Source organism: Polyodon spathula, chromosome 8, assembly GCF_017654505.1.
Source record: "Polyodon spathula isolate WHYD16114869_AA chromosome 8, ASM1765450v1, whole genome shotgun sequence".
Classification (NCBI taxonomy): Eukaryota; Metazoa; Chordata; class Actinopteri; order Acipenseriformes; family Polyodontidae; genus Polyodon; species Polyodon spathula.
In genome coordinates this window covers 30,548,455-30,565,989 of record NC_054541.1, presented here as the reverse complement: position 1 = coordinate 30,565,989, position 17,535 = coordinate 30,548,455, and the positions used below count along the sequence as shown (strand labels likewise).

Below are 17,535 nucleotides of genomic sequence, written 5' to 3'. Positions count from 1 at the left end.
TGATACAGAGCAGAATTCATGGTTCCTTCAATGGTGGCAAGTTGTCTAGGTCCTGATGCAGCAAAGCATCCCCAAATCATGACACTACCACCACCGTGCTTGACCGTTGGTATTAGGTTCTTACTGTGGAGTGCAGTGTTTGGTTTTCGCCAGACATAACGGGGCCCATGTTGGCCAAAATGTTCCACTTTTGACTCATCTGTCCATAGAACATTGTTTCTGAACTCTTGAATCATCCAGGTGCTATTTGGCAAACTTGAGACAAGCGTTCATGTTCTTCTTAGTAAGCAGTGGTTTCTGCCTTGCTACTCTGCCATGAATCCCATTTTTGCCCAGTGTCTTTCTGATGGTGGAGTCATGAACACTGACCTTAGCCGAGGCGAGAGAGGCATGCAGATCCCTGGATGTTTTTCTAGGGTTCTTTGTGACTTCCTGGATGATTTTACATCTTGCTCTTGGAGAGATTTTGGCAGGAAGTCCACTCCTGGGAAGATTCACTACTGTCCCAAACTTTCTCCATTTGGACAATATGGCTCTGACTGTGGTTTGGTGGAGCCCCAGAGCCTAAGAAATGACTATGTAACCCTTTCCAGACTGATAGGCATCAACAACTTTTTTTCCGGAGGTCTTCAGGAATTTTCTTTGATCGTGGCATGATGTGCCTCTAGAACCTGTGTGCTGACAACTTCACTCTGATGGTAAGGACAAAAGTTGTCAGATATATATTGGTGTGGGCTGGCCCAAATCAGGCCTGATTGTTAACCACAGTATTCAAACAGCTGACCCTAACTATCCCTTTAATTGGATTGAGTTAACTAGGGGGGCAATAACTTTTTCACACCTTAAGATTGCATGTTTGATTACTTTGCACACCAAATAAATGAAAGAAGCACCAAACATTGGTGTCATTTTTTCTCTCAGACTCCCTCTATATACTACTAGAACCCACAAAAAGATCTGACCAAATTCAATGTGAAAAATGTGCAAAAATGCAAAAAATCAGACAGGGGTCAAATACAGCACTGTATATAAACTTTTCAACTACAGTATAAATGACCTCAGTGCAGTGGCAAAAAATTAATATTCTCATTAGTGCAAGTTTCATGGCAACTGCTTAACTTTAACCTTAACTGCACTGTTTGCATTACAGTATAATCTTATTAGTCATTTTCTTAGAAAATGTGTTCACCGTTGAACAGCGCTTAATGTGTTATTAGCTACTTGCCTTACAGACATCAGGTATTGGATGTCACATAATTTTCTAATGTTGAATTCAGATAAAACAGAGGTTATGCTAGTGGGGCCACAGAGCCAACTAAAAGGAAATATGGGATTACATGAGCTCGACCCTTGCAGTCTCTCATCAAAACTTAAACTAGAAATTAAGAGTTTGGGGGTCATCTTTGATTCTGATCTATCATTTGAGACTCATATTAGGGAAGTTACTAAAGTTTATTTTTACCATTTGAGAAATTTGAGAAATATAGCCTTAGACCATCCACATCTGATGCAGAGAGACTATTGCATGTCTTTGTTTCGTCTAGAATTGATTATTGTAATGCACTTTTTCTGGTGTCCCAAAACCTGTGGTATCCCACTTGCGGCTTGTTCAGAATACCGCCGCTAGAATTCTGACTAAAACCAGGAAAAGTGAATATATTCCTGCTGTTTTGGCCTCTTTACATTGGTTCCCTATGCAGTATAGAATTGATTTGTTATTATTATTATTTTTTTAATTTAGTAGTCACCAATTGATTTTTACCCCATTTTTCTCCCCATTTGAAATAGCCAATTGTATTATTTTAGGATCAGCTCACCGCTACCACCCCAGTGCTGACTCGGGACCGGCGAAGACAAACACACACTGTCCTCCAAAATGTATTTTTTCACTCTGCAGGCTCGCAATGCAGCAGCCACTTCAGAGCTACAGGGGCAGCTTACAGGCAAGCCTGCAGGCACCTGCATGGGTCGCTGGTGCTGTGAGCTGAGGACACCCTGGCCAACCTAATCCCCCCCCCCCCCCCCCCCCCCCGCTTGGCCAATTGTGCGCCGCCCCTTGTGCGCTCTCGTCCAGGGTCAGCAGTGGAATAGCCTTGACTTGCACTTGCGACCTCCAGACTATAGGACACATCCTGTGAATTGATTTTAAGATTTTGCTTTTTAACTTACAAGGCCCTGAATGGATTAGCACCTAGTTATCTGCAGGAGTCACTGACCCCATATCTTCCAAACCGCGCTACTCGATCACAGGATGCAGGGCTGCTGGTTATTCCTAGGGTCAACAGAAGCAACACGGGAGGTAGGGCTTTTTCTTGTAGAGCTCCAAAATTATGGAATGCTTTGTCAAGGGAAGCGGGACCATTACAGTTTTCAAGTCAAGACTAAAAATGCACTTTTATAAAATGGCTTTCTTGTCTTACTGAGTTTAAATGTAATTTTAAAATTGCTGCTTTTGCATTATGTGTGTAATGGTATTAAAATGGTCTGACAGTTGTATGTGTGACATACGGTAGATGCTATACAAATGTATTGTGGTTTGTTCTTTTTTTCTGCTATATACTATACAGTGCTCTGCAATAATAAATATATAATGGCAATAAGATTTTTTTTTTTCCAAAATCATTTATACTCAGACATTTATCAATAAGGTTTCCTAACTAGGCTTTCATTAGCAAAACAGGTTCAATGAAAGGCTATTTGTCTCTTGCATGTAATTTCATAGAAGTACTCTAAATCACATAACCGAATGTACCCCTGCCCATATTGACCTGCGTTTAGGTTTATTCAACAGCATTACAGAGTTAACCCCCAAGTCATAGCCTTAAAAAGAAGGAGAATGAGCCAGGATGTAACACACAAGCTTCCACCATTGTTGTGACATTTTTATGTATGGTAGTGCATATTAAATACCTTCAAGTTTACCAGTAGAAATGTACAAGAAGGTAAGGTAAATACAAGTTTGCTGTATGTATTATGGATAAACATAAGGATGACCCTCTCAGTTTCACAGTTCAACCCTTTTGACACTCTATGCTATCCTCAAATCTGACTGGTAATGAGATTTTAATTATCTTGTCGCTTTTTATTAATCTATTATGTTGTTAAATGGACCATGCTGTCATAAGCGATTTAAGTTGTAGGACATTCCCTTAGTTCTGATCTGAAAACAGTCTTCCCTACGGTACTGGCAGCTATTCCACAAGGGAATTGAGCTGTGAGTAGAAAGGCTTGCTTTTAGAAACCTTTGTGTGACACATAAATTGTGAAGATTTTTTTTTTTTTTTTTGCCTAAACCATCTCTCTTATGACTTATGATTTCTTGTCAGCTAGTTTGCTTGAAAATGTTCACTGTGCAGTTCTGAGAAGCATTTTATATGTAAAATTAAGTACAGGCCTTTTAATATTTTATTATTTTTTATCTCAGGATAGAAGTTTTATTGTATACTCAAATTGAAGCATGGTTATAGCAATATATGCAGCTTTGTAGTTTATTTTATAGATTTAGTTTTTCTAAATTCAAAGCATAGTAGCAATTATGACAAGTGATTGTTTTTCACTGTTTAAATCAAGCACAACTCAACCCCATTGGAACACTGTCGTTCTGTAATTGATTCTCACTGGGCCAGGCACACTTTTGATTTCTACACATTTCCCAAAGGTTTTGAAGCACGTTTTGTTTTAACATTTCTCATGCTAGCATACTAGGTTTGGTTTCTTGTAGTTATACCTTGGAATTCTGACTGAGCATTTTAAAGTTTGAAATGAAAGGATTCAAATGATATACATTACAGTCATATAGACTGGAATAAAGTATTGATTATTATGAAACCGAATACAGAAAATAACCCTGTTATTAGAATACAGCAAATGCATGTTGTTTGTAAATGATGTTTAACAAAAATCCCACAGGAAAGCACTACAGCTGACGGTGCTAGAGAACTGTGTGTCATTGCCTTAGAAAGTGCTGTGTGTGCTGGTAATGAAAGAGAAATGTGTGAAGCCTACACATTTTAATTTGGTATGGAGTCTCACATGCACACACACACAACCTTATGACAGCGCTATATTGTTTTTAAATCTGGGTCTGGCTGTAGACACGCACACTTATTTTAAACATATTATTGTCTTATGACCCAATGTTATTATGATGACCCAAACCCCAAGCCTTGCATGCTGTTCCATTCATATCATAAATGTGGTATTGAATTGTTGCTTTTTGGTGGATAGTATCCTTTTATCAAACAAAACCCCAAAAATAGAGGCAGATACAAGTGTAAAAGCTGATGATCTCTTAAAATGTGAGTGGGCCTGAAGAGTTTTGGCACTCTATTTTGCTAATTGTAAATCTCCATTGTAATATGTCTATTTAATTATTTTTGCTGCTAGAACATTTATTGTATCATATATATATATATATATATATATATATATATATATATATATATATATATATATATATATATATGTGTGTGTGTGTGTGTGTGTATGTTACACACACTTATGGATAATATGCCATTTATTAAGCATCAAAAATAATAATAATACATATTTATTATTCATTACTCTTAAAGTGATGTCCTATTCTTGTAATCTGATGTCAATTTACAATTGTGTTTTTAGAAGACATTGGCTGTAAAGATTTTAGGGTGTTTTATAGCAGGTGAGGCCAAGACAGACACTTCGATAATGTGCAAGTGTTTACTGCATCAATTTGGCATGGACTATGTTTTCTTTTACATGACTGAGGATTCAACTAAACATTATCTTGGTTGTGTTGACTGTTCTATTGTCTGTAACTATACACAGGCTAAATAACTTTTTTTTTTTTTTAATAGTATATGCAGCTAGAAAGAGTCGAATAATAGGTTTGTTCTTGTTCTTGACTAACAGTAAGTTGAAACAGTAAGGTAATACATGTTGTTTGTGTTTCATGTCTGACCTGATAACCACTGTGTTTTTTGTCTGAGACCATGTTGTCCCAGATGTGCCAGATGCATTGCATCAAGCTGCATGCATTTATATCAGAGGTCTGTCAACAGACGTAAAAAATGGAAAACGGCAGGTTTTTTTTTTAGTTTGTTTTTATCAAAATAACACATTTTGGAAGATAAACTTAAAATGTAACCAAAGAAATAGGAATACATTACATGTATATTTTCTTATAAAAAAAAGGCCTTTTATGTTTATCTTTGAAAATGTAATAAAAATATAATCGAGTGTTAGCTTTTTATTTCAGCACACTAATAATTTCTGATAGAAAGGATAGATAGTTTTTGTAGGAAACTGGCCTCGAAATGAAATCTAGTTCATATTTTTTTTTATTATTATTACTTTAGTTCATTCATGTTCCTTTAGAAGAGGGAAATCAGTAGGTTCAACTGATTCTTAAGAGATACTCATTTCACACCCCAATACTACAGAGACCATGAACCTATTATTTTTTTTTTTCCTTATGCTAAGGTTTCCACAGAGTTCTACTATAATATTATGCTTCTCGTGTACATAATGTAAGAAAAACACGTCTGAAAAAACCATTTTCCTTCTAAATTGATATCCACGCGCTTCTAGTTCTTCATCTGTGGCCATTTGAAACTACTGATAATAAAACAACTAATACCATCTTGGGCATTAAAGAGAAAAAAAAATGTATTTGCTGAAAAAAAACCGGGAGGTAAGTTTCCAGACTATTACTTTAGTGGCATTCTCAGCTAAAGCTTTTAAAATACTCAAAACGTGTTGATTCCTTTTTGAAATAATTTCCAACAGTGTTCATGAATAATATTTTTGTCAAGGACATCTAAATTACAAGAACAACAACAACAACACTGCATTCTGTAAAGCCAGGGTATGAGTTCATTTCTTTGTCAGTATATTTGTCATCTGCTCCAGAGAAAGTTCTTGTATTGCATTTGTATTCATATTAAACATAAAGTAAAACGGAGGGGAACTCTGACTTTGTGACCACAATGTCATTAACCATTCTGATGTGGATAAAGGTTTTCATACAGCTTCACCTCCTGGTCAAGTGCTCAACTAAAATGATGAAACACTTCAGCGATAAATATAATTACTTGGGCTTTTGGACCGAATAGGTGAATCATAACATAAAATGTTTCACATTCCTCAGAAATTTGACCTTAATTTCTCCCTTTCAATTCCACATGCTGTAAAATGCCAGATAAGGTCAAAGCCAAACCAATATGTTATGTCACCTGCAATAAACTGTCTGCTTTTTTCAACAATGCAGTACATGGTAATTATTATTAATATCTAACTAAACCCATACACATTTATAACAGTTACTTGAATTGTGCTGTTTTGGTAAGGGGCATTTGGTGTGTATTTGGGTTGCTAGCATGTGGTTCAAATGTACACATTTTGAAATATGTATATGCAGTAAATTTTTTCACAAATATGTTTTCAGATGCTGCTTTTAAAGTGAGTAAATATTTAGTGGCATTAAAGGTTAAAGTTATTTTATTTATTTATTTTTACAGGGATAACGTACCCTTTCTTGTTTTTTAAGATGAACTAAAGATCTGTATTTATGACACAAGATTACTGAAATGATGCATTTCATATTTAAATTAGTGTTCTGTAGAGTAGACTTAGCTGTGTCTATTTAAATAAAGAACTATAATTTCCTATAAATACATGAACTACGCTGGCCTATTGGCTTGATATTATAAAACTAGGCACATAACTAACATATGCCATCAGATTAGTATTCAGAGTTGGGGTAACTTGTTGTTTAAGTAACGTGTTATTATAATATTACTTTTGTCAATAATATAACTCATTCATTTTTTAATGGAAGTAACAATATTACAGTTACTTTCTGCAAAAAATAAACAATCTTGCACCTACATTGGTGGTCTTTTCTTTTTTTAAAGCCAAAGTGCATTTCAGTTCAGTTGTAACCATAAATGTGAACTGCGTTTTATTGTATTTTCAGTCAGCACCACATGCCGTCAAACCGGAAGCACTAATAACTTGGCTTAAGGCAGTCCCTGAAGATGTAACTGCTATTTTCCTTGAACACATGAAAACCCTGAACACAGCTTTTATTCTCATGATCAGCAAAGACTATTTAGATTTATAAACAAAACGTTTAAAATAGTTTAACTGCATGTACGCTTTGAAGAATTCAAATTGCATGCATACAAACAATACTACAGTATAATTAATGCATTAATATGTATCTGCAAAATACATGTGCATCTATTACGTTAAGTAATTTATATACATTATCATTTTTTCCCAAAGCTTGCTATTATAAAAAGCCTTTATGTAACTTGTTTCTTTTATTTTGTTGTTATTTTCACTCATAATGACTTGCGCAAAGTGTCATGTATTGTAATTATTGTAATCACTTAAGTCTCAACATATATATCGATTAGTTAGGCACACAAAATATAATCGATAGAGTAAATATGGATGGTTGTACTGCCCACATAAATTTTCGCTCCATTCCTCTCCCCGTAACGTGATTATTTTAATATCATTGCTGTTAAGTAAAAGCTTGTGCACAACAATTGAATGTGAGGGGTAATAAGTAAGAACAGAATATTAGTTCTGAAGTAACTAATAATAAGTAACTTTTTTTCAGTAATATGCCCAACACTGTTAGTATTGAGCTTTTTAGTCTGTAGTCTGCACTGAATCCTGGAACATGTCACATTGGCAAGTGGTGGCAACAACACAGAACCACCTTTTCAATAATGTTTTAAAGATCTACTTACGCTTTGTAAAATGTAAAAAAAAGTCATGCACACTTGCTCATTTACTCCTAGAAAAAGATCAGTATCCAGAGAAACAACACTGAGTTAATGGACCTGGCAGTCACTGACATGTTTATATGGTTGTCTTGGTTTTCAAAGGCTTTGCTAGAGCTGATTCCCAATACAGTCTAAATTCCACTTAATTATGGGCTTAATTCAGTGCTGTGCCTGTAGTACAGGATACTAATAGACACAGTCGAGATGAAGAACTACTTTAACGCTGCATCACATTGAAGCTATAATATCTTATTCTGTGTGATTGCTGTCTTGTTTAGCTCTTCAGAGGGTTTTCACATGCTGCTATTTAAACCTGTCATCTTGTAGAATGTGTCTGTTGTTTAATGTCATAATGTAGCTGTACATATCCGTAATTAGTTGATTGCTGCCAAACCAAGATTATCTTTTGTTGAAACTTAACTGAACCTTACTCAGTGAATAGTTAGTGTACCAAAACTAGCTAGTTACCCTTATCGTGGTAACATAGGATAATGTGTTGACATATACACATTTTTTATTTCTTTAACTCTTATGTTGTGTCATCCTTCAAAACTGTATTTAAGAATGAGTGTGGTAGTAGATATCTTGTTAAAGCAAACTACTGTGTAACAGTTGCCTGGCTGGCTGCCTGGGGTCACAATCCTGTGTAGTGTGAAACCATGTACCTGGGTCATACCCCAGTCCCAGCGACCCACCTCAGGATGTGGGATTGCAGCAGGGATGAACATACTTTTGGGCCTACGGTTCAATTAAGAGAAGCTTGGATTGAAGCGTCAGTAACAAGCTGCTTCCGGGGCATTGATACGCACTTTTACTTACATCTATCACTGTCACCCAGGTCAAACCTGCTTTATAAAAAGCAGAGTGAAATCGCATAGCTGACCCACATGACACCGGTTGTTCTGATCCGGGAAGGTTCTGACCCGGGTAGAGCATGCCAGTGTGAAAGGGGCTTTAGAGACTGATAATAAGTGGCTCTACATTTTGTTGCCAGTGTAATTGCAGATGTTTATTATTATTTTTCCAAATACTTTCAGTAATTTCTGCAACGTTTTGGCATCCTTTTCTATAGCTGTCCAATTTGTGATTTACCCTAGTTTGATATTTACTAGCTTGCAGTATTTACCTGATCAAACCCTTCAGGCAAACTAACTGGAAAAGCCCTAGAACATGCAATTCTTTGAACAAACACTTGTTTATGCAACGGACTGTCTGTCACTTGAATTAGCTTACTGATCCCTGCCAAGAACTGAATGCTGACATCTGTTATGTATGTAATAACTTGCTCATCAATAATTTGCTGTTATACAGTGTACTCCTTAATCATTACTGTGATTAGTACCCACTGAACATGGGGTAGGCGTATGTGAATTGTAAATACACTGTTTAAAATACAAAAAAGGTTAAAGAACTTTAATCCACCTTTAACCAAAGTGACTGCATGTATGATATGTAATGTAGGCTTGCTTTTTTTTAAACTTGACAATCTTTTGCACATTCTCTCTGTCTGCTTTAGAATCATCATGCTAAAATATTTTGGCACTGGAGTGGATGATTTAAATTATTGCTGTAGCTGTGCACATATCGCATCACAAATAATTCTATATTAAAGAAGGTGATATGAAGTATGCGTATGTGACGTGATGTTTTGTGTGCAAGTACATGAGCCTCTGTATGTACGTGCACAGGTTTTTAATACTTTTTCTAGTAAGTAAACTTGCAAATCCTTACAGGTGAAACACTGAACTAGATTGAACTAAGCGAGTGCTGTTCTAAAAGTATCTACAGGCAGAAGCTTATGCTAGTATTATCAGGTATAGTATTATTAATAATAATAATAATAATATATGCTTTTTTTAATGAAGAATACCATCCACCTGGTGGAAAAATATTTTTCACATTTCTTCTTTTTTACAGAAAACCAATTAACCATAATTCAGAACACAACTTCAAGAAATTTAGAACATAATTTAGGTGGCATACAGCCAATGTCAGTTTAGGGTATAGCAGCTTGAAGTCGCTCACCCTGCCTTATATTTAAAATAAGTTATGTGTATAGCAGATACACTCTCTTTTTTGGGAACACATTTTCCGTTATGGAAAGAATACAACATTACAAATAAAGCAGTTCATTCACATTTCATATCTTCATTGACATATAGTTGCAATAATAACCAACTAGAAGACGTTACCAGAGATAAGAGCAGTTTGGCAAAAAAGCAGTCTGTAATTTCTGGTACTTTCCTGTTTGCCAAAGAGTAAATGTTAATTGTCTGCCATAGCTGGCAAAAGCCCTGACATGAGCCCAGAACTCTGCGGGATGAGCTCAGGGTCAGATTTCCACACCCTCAGTACCGTTCTGCAGTTATGTGTCATTTGATTGGTATGTCCTGTTTGAGCAAAATGTGTAATGGCAGTGTCACCTGCATCCTACCAAGATCTTGTGTCAAGTGTTTCCAGAAGAATGAAGGCAGCAATTAAAATGGGCCAGTCCTGTATTTATAAAACATTATTGACACACGTTTGACCAGACTGGTGTAATACTTCATCTATAATTTTAAACAACAGTCAAGATAACAGTTTAGATGAAAGTGTCAACGAGAAGTCTTCATCAACATCAACTGATTTGACTGTTATTCTAAATGCCCCAATGATTTTAAGTTATTGACTTAAATATAATACATGTTCATATCTGACATATGTTAAGTGGGGCTCCAGTTAGCTGGTTGTGCTTTGTTGTTTTTGTTGTCAGATTCAACATTCCTCTACATCAAAGAATCAATGCTAATTTTCTCTTGCATTACACATGGAAAATTAAACCTTTCCTTTCATGAGCTATTCATTTCTGTCTAAATATATCTGTCATTTGTTTAGTTACATGTCTCTGCCAGATGTGTTTAAAACGTGTTGCATCATTTTCTTTTAAACATCTCAAATGAATCATCCTTAATGATTTCTGGAAATATGCATGATTAAAATGTCAGAACATTTGACATAATGGTTTGCTGTGTTGCCAAAGTCTTGATCAATTTGTCTACGATCTACTAATAATCAAGTTAGATTCATTATTTTCTGTCATGAATGTGCATATTTCAAAATATTTAAATGAAGTTGAGGTTCTGCAATGGAAATTAAAGTGTATTAAATGATTCAATTAATGCAGGGAATTCAAAAGATTAATGTGGACTGTTAACCATATAATCACTGCTTTCCAATGCTGCTCCCTGGGCCATTTTAAACCTCTAAAAAGCATCACTGACCAACACAAACATTGGAGGTTTAGATGCAGACTGATAACATTTGCCATGTCTAAAATGATTGAGTTTTTTTTTGTTGTTGTTTATTATTATTTTATGTATTTATTAGCAAGTATTACTTGTGTCTTCTAATATTATAATTACTGTTGTTAGCTTTGCTTTGACGGTTGAGAAAATGACAGACTCTAATTAATACACCAAATACAAGAAATGAAAAGCTGTATCATGGTGTTGGTAACATGTGAGCTAGACTCATGATTACCATGTTCATAGTCAGGATGAGTAAAACATCATACCCAAAATAACCTGACAACATTCTACCCTAAAATCTATTTGCTGAAATATACAAATCTGTGACGTATTAGAAATTATTTGCCTTGTGAAGATGGACCTACATAATCTACCTACCACAGCATACATTTTGACTGCATACCTTTTAATATACTCATCAGGTTATGTACTGTCTGGTTTTATCTATTTAAAGTGTATAGATTATATTACTTGAAGTTTGAGAAGATCAGTTTTAAAGCCAGTTATTTTTATATCCAGTTCATTCTGCAAAGCTATAGTGTACATATGGGATCATACTGTATTGCCTTCTATTATATCATATTCAGTTTCCATGGGATTGTCGTCATGATTCTGGCATTCTTGGTTTGTTCTGTTGCAGTTCCAATTAACTGATCTGTATTATAGTATTAAAACCCTTTGCATGGTCTCTAATTAAAGTGTAGGAAGTAGTTCTGTGTTAGTAGTCTAGCTCCTGGCAACATCTGCCAAACAGGTTTTTTTTTTTTTTTTCCCCCTTTTGTGAATTCCTTCAAACTTAAAGTAGTGCTTCATCTTTATGTATATTAATTGTTTTGTGGAAAATCAGTGCGTGCATCAAATTGCAAAACATTGAGTATGTAATATAGCTACCTATTCAGTTTGTAGTGCTTTGTAAAATTAGACAAAATGAAGGAAAAAAAGAAGATGGTTGGCAATATTGCACTTACAGAAAAGGAAATCTGCAGCACGTCATTCTGAAACTGGAAATCCGGCTCATTCATTTGTGAAAGGTTAAAGACCTAACAGTTTGTGGAGGGTTGATGCTGGTAATTATTTTGTATAAACTCTGGTATCATCATTGCTGTGAAGTGTTGAAAAGGGCAGTGAGGCATTATTTTATTATGATTATTATTATTTTTGTTTTTTTCAATAAAACATTAAACCATTTCTAAACCAAGCCTAATCAGTACATTAGATGCTGGTTATTGGTGGCATGTTCTGAGGACATTATTGGTCAGGTCTAAATACTGTGTAGTATAGGATTAAATACTGGATTTGTTTTATGTCAGATTTCCTCTTCATTTATTCGGGATAGCACATTGTTCTTGCATTCTAATCTGGGCTTCAAGTCAAAGCCCAGTGTTGAATGCACCATAGCAGTGTATTTTCTGATTTGGAAGCATTCTTTTGAAAGTTTCTGTGTTTAGAAGGAATCCTGTTTATTTTGCAGCAGTTTTCAAACCGAGGGGGTTGCAATAGTAGGCTTGAAGGCTAAATGTTGAGAAATGGTATTTATTTATTTGTTTATATATTTATTTATTGTCACTGATGGATTGTGTCCGAGCAGTGTCATACCTGGAGAAGTTTTATTTTACACTTTGTGAAATTCTGTTGAAAATATGTTCACATACCATGCCAAAGTATTATGTATGTATATGTATGTATGCATGTATGTACATATGCATGATTTATTTACCTGACATTGTATTCCTCATATTTCATGGCTTATTACTCAGAGAGCATACAGTAGCTGCTTTCATACAGCATTGTGTGTGCTGCAAAGGCTTTCAAAATAATATGTTGTCATTACTTACAATAAGAAGTGTAATCTGCATTATCTGCCTTTTGCAGCTGCTGACGGTGCAAAGGCTAAATGTCACTAGTGAACCGTTGTCTCCCACAATTCAAAGCTATGGAGGGCATTGTTAATACACAGTAGGCGGATCACAAAGCGAAAGCTCGTTAATCCTGTATTTATGTTCATTTTTTTGATTAATCGAATAAACTGTTGTCTTCATGCAGAAGGAGCTGAAAGCCTTTCAAGCACTTTATTCTATATTACAAAGTCAACACCTGTGAAGTGCGAACGGTTTAATACTTCGATGGTTAAATTGCATTTAGCCAGTGAGAGACATATATTATTGGATTTATAGAAAGTCTATGAAATGGCACTACTGTTCTACAGCAGTTACAGACAGCATTCATCTAATGACATATCTGCTTTGTGTTTAGCTTCCAAGTGCTTATTGTTTGAAAATAATAAGAAAGTGTAGATGAAGCATTATTCTAGTACCGCACTCTTTTTGATTGTTTTTCTCCATTGTGGTAGGAACAGTGCATTATACAGGTATGTGGGATATTATAGTTTATACATACTCCAATAGCGCAGTTGCTATTGGACCTTAAAAAAAAATCTTAGTAAGATTAACTAGCCACCATCACTGTTACCTCTGCTAAATTATAGGCACTATTTTCCTATGTATTGCTGACAGTATTCCCAAATTATTGCGTAATAAAATGCCTACGCAATTGAATGACAAGGGGGAATGCATTGCAGAACCTACAGCCTAAGAACGGAGTATGAATACCCCTGTAGCTCTATATCACAGGATGACGGTTTGACTTTTTACAGTTGCAGAATGACAAAAGTCAGGATTTGTAAGCTGCTTAAAATAAGACATTTTAAATGTTTTCCAGTGATATTAAAAGAACAGACAGGTATGGTCTTACTGTTTTCACATTTATGACTGTTATTATAGAAAGATTTAAACATAGACTACTTCAGTCTAGCAACCTGTAGGAGGTTGTGGGGTTCACTGACACATGGGACACAAAAGGTTTCGTTTGAGACCACCTTGCCGTTGTTCAAATTTTTATTGAGGAACAATACCAGCGATGGTAAGGTTCCTCTTATCGGTCCTTTTATTTTCACTTTTATTGGTTGATTGACACCCCCCCCCCCCCCCCCCCCCCCCCCAAAAACTGGGACGGACGGGGCTGGTGAGTCTCTCAGGGCTGGTGAGTCTCTCTACTCTCTCCGTCGTGTCGGAGTGGGGGGGACGTCTGATAGTACGTACTGTCCTGATAGCCAGCACATGTCTCCCCTATCACACAACCTTTGCTGTTCAGCAGAATGGCTTAGTAGTAATCATGTCTTCATTTATTCTTCAGTGTTGTATGATCTCTTATGACGACATTACTTTCCAATGCTTACTGTATTTGTAATAAAAATGATCATTGGCTTGTTTTGCCACATTGGACTAATTGTTATCCTCATCATAGAGTGATGTTAACGCCAGCATGTTTTGAATGGCAAGGTTTTGTATGAATTGTAAAAGCTATATAACATTTTTTAAAAGGTATGTCTGTTATACAACTCATCTTGATAAATATGTTGCTCAGAAACTCTCCATCTGCTATTCTGACACTTTTAGTAAGCCTGAACAATAATTATATTGGCAACTTTTTAAAGCATACAGTATGTACTTACTGTTAGTGAAATAGAAAATCCTGGTTTCTAATTATGGATTCCCAAGTTACCTTGATCTTAAAATTAGAAAGTACAATGGCAGTCTTAGAAAGTACAATGGTACTATCCTCCTTAACATCTCAGGTATATTATTGTCCATTGTAAAGCTACTATTCCCTTAGCTTCCAACTACACCCAGTTCTATTCAAACTGAAGTAGCACATTGTTTTAATATCCAGAATGTGTAACTGCCCAAGACAAAGCTTTAGTGAAGTTAGGTACTATGGCATAAAACACTTGTAACAAAAGGATAACTTGAAATGTAAAGAAAATTATTTAGTAGAAGTATATGGCTCAGCTTTATTTCAAATACAGCTGGCTTGTCATCTGATGCCCTATGACTTTTGCTGGGCCTCCCAATGCTCTTAACCTTGTATATATCAAGCTTAGTTTTGCAGTTGCAATAAATTACTGTGTTAATGAAAACCGCAAGGCTACTGGTGATAATCGTAATCGCTGATCTGTTTTCATAGATTTTGAGATTTACTTTTTTTTTTTTTTTTTTTTTTACAGAATACTTTTAAAGATACAAAATGATTATGTGCAGTTACCTGTATTAAGCCATTTTCCTTACATTTTTTATATTTAAAAATGAATTAGTGACATGACATTATTAGATGTTTTGGGGCAAAAATATGTAATTTGGCATTACAATGGTGATGTATTAATTTTTTTAATTGTTCATAAATTACTAATAACATATTTGAAAAGTGGTTTCATATCAGTTTTGCACTTTAAAAAATGAAGGCTAACTGCCTAATGCAAATACGTTCTGATTAAATTCGTCGCAGTGAGGTTTAATTGGGCTGTGATCTGAAACGGAGCCCATCTCTAATAAAAATGGATCATTAATGAGCCGCCATTGAATTCTGTTTTGTTTTGCAATCAGCTTTTGAAAAGGATTAATCTAGATGCTGTTGTGTCACATTACATATTGTAGTGCATATTTATGAAGATGACATATTTAACATTAATACTTCCCTGTTCAGATGTTGGCTCTGCAGTCAATTTATGACAATTTTGTTTTTCAGGAACAAATGCGTACAGAGTCCAAGATTCCAAGAGAACAAGTTAATTCTTGCTTCTCTAAATATAATGACCAAAGAGGAGTTTGCTTTAGTGATCCAGTCACTTCCGTCCTTTTACTGGCTTACAGAATTTGAATGACGCTTCACTTTTACACAAGCAAAGTGTGTCACCAACACAAGCAGCGTCTCTCCTCCATGGATAGATCAAAACTTAATTTTGATATAACTTTAGTTGTAGTTATTCATAAAAAGGATACACATTACAGATTTATTCTCCTAATGAAATTATTGTTACAAGCATGTTATACAATAAAGGAAAAAAAAAAAGAATTATTTTCACATTAAATTTCATTAAAACACAATAAACATTTAAATTTTTGCGGGGAAAACATATATATTTTTTTTTTTTTTTGAGTGACCAATTATTATTTTTATTTATTTTTTCCCCCAATTTGGAATATCTAGTTATGTTTTTCTCCACCACAGCGAGTCCCCACACAGCAGATATTTTGTGGGTGTGACAGCGTCCTTCGATCTCACAAGCCTAAAGCCAGAATCTCTTTTACGCCAAGCAATCCAGAGCAGAAGTGAACGGGCTACCGATCCTGGAGAACAGAGATCAGCCCTGCTTTTTATCCACTCTGAATGTGCTCAGTGTCTGGCCAATAGGGTTCACTGTTGCGCAATGGGGAGAATAAACCATGACAATTTCCCATCCCACACCCCGGGAGCATCCGTGCCAATGTGACACCGTCTTCACAGTCCCCAATAAAGTTCTGCCTCTGCACATCCCGGATGCCAACTGGTGCCATCCAAGCTGTGTGACTCATCCTGCGCTCCCAGCTGCAGCGCTGTAACTGGATGAGACACTCAGGGACCCCGGGGAAAACATACTTAAACAGATGGATTGATAGCGGTGGAGTGGTTATACAGTAATGTAGATAAAAATAAATGGTATATAATCATAGAAAGTGATTTTGTAGCAGCAGTTTGTCCTCTGTATCCTCGTCTTCCAAAGTATAAAGTATAAAATACAAGCAGTGAACTATAAGAGCTTCAAGACAGGACATGGATTTTAAAACATGATTAGAACTCTTTAGTTTTTCCAGGGTTCATGATTGTACGATTGCAGAACTCAATGCAGAATTCACTCAAGGGTGCAGAATTCAGCGATAACTGCAGAAAACCATTAAGCGTCGCAGAAATTGATAATTTTCTCACATAGAAAACCATTTTTCTTTCTGAAGTACTGGCTACTTTGCTTTAGTTTATTTTGAAAACCAGCAGCACCTGTAATAACTTTCTGCTTAACACTACAAAATTAATTGTGCCTATAGAATATACCTGCTAAAACCCTCCGTGAAGACAGTGGGGAAATTAGGCTAATGCACAAGAAACAGAAGTCAGAGTTAAAAAAAGAGACAAACAGAAAATAGTGCCTGCCAGCCTCCATGCAAAGAATGTTGAGGAAGAAAAAGAAAAAAGTTAGGAAGCTTATTTTAATTCAACATAGAATGTATGTATTTTTGATAGTTAAGAGAATATCGGTAGGTGACGGGGTATGACCACCACTGTATTATTTGTGTATTATTATGATTTAAATATATTGTTTGGGGTTATACACCCACTCAGCCATCCTGCTACAGATATAAAAATAAAACTATTGCAAAATCTTAAAATGTGGGCAATACAGGCATGACACAGCCCCAATAATTATTTGTTTTTGTTCACAAAATCACCTATGTCTTATTTTATTTTATTTGTATTCATGTCAAAGCAGCATATGCATGAAGACAGTTAGATTTTTTTTTTTTGTTTTGTTTTTTTTTTAAACCAGGAACTGGTTGCAGCCCTGTAATGAACTTAAGTTGTTTATCTTGTGCTTTGCTATC

The 17,535-nt window shown here is 35.5% G+C and overlaps 1 protein-coding gene across 1 annotated transcript in view; it reads left to right on the top strand.

Moving 5' to 3' along the window:
- Positions 1-17,535, top strand: part of LOC121319753 (TBC1 domain family member 22B-like) — a 201,882-nt gene that overhangs the window by 113,255 nt on the left and 71,092 nt on the right. The gene's annotated exons all lie outside the window — the stretch shown is intronic.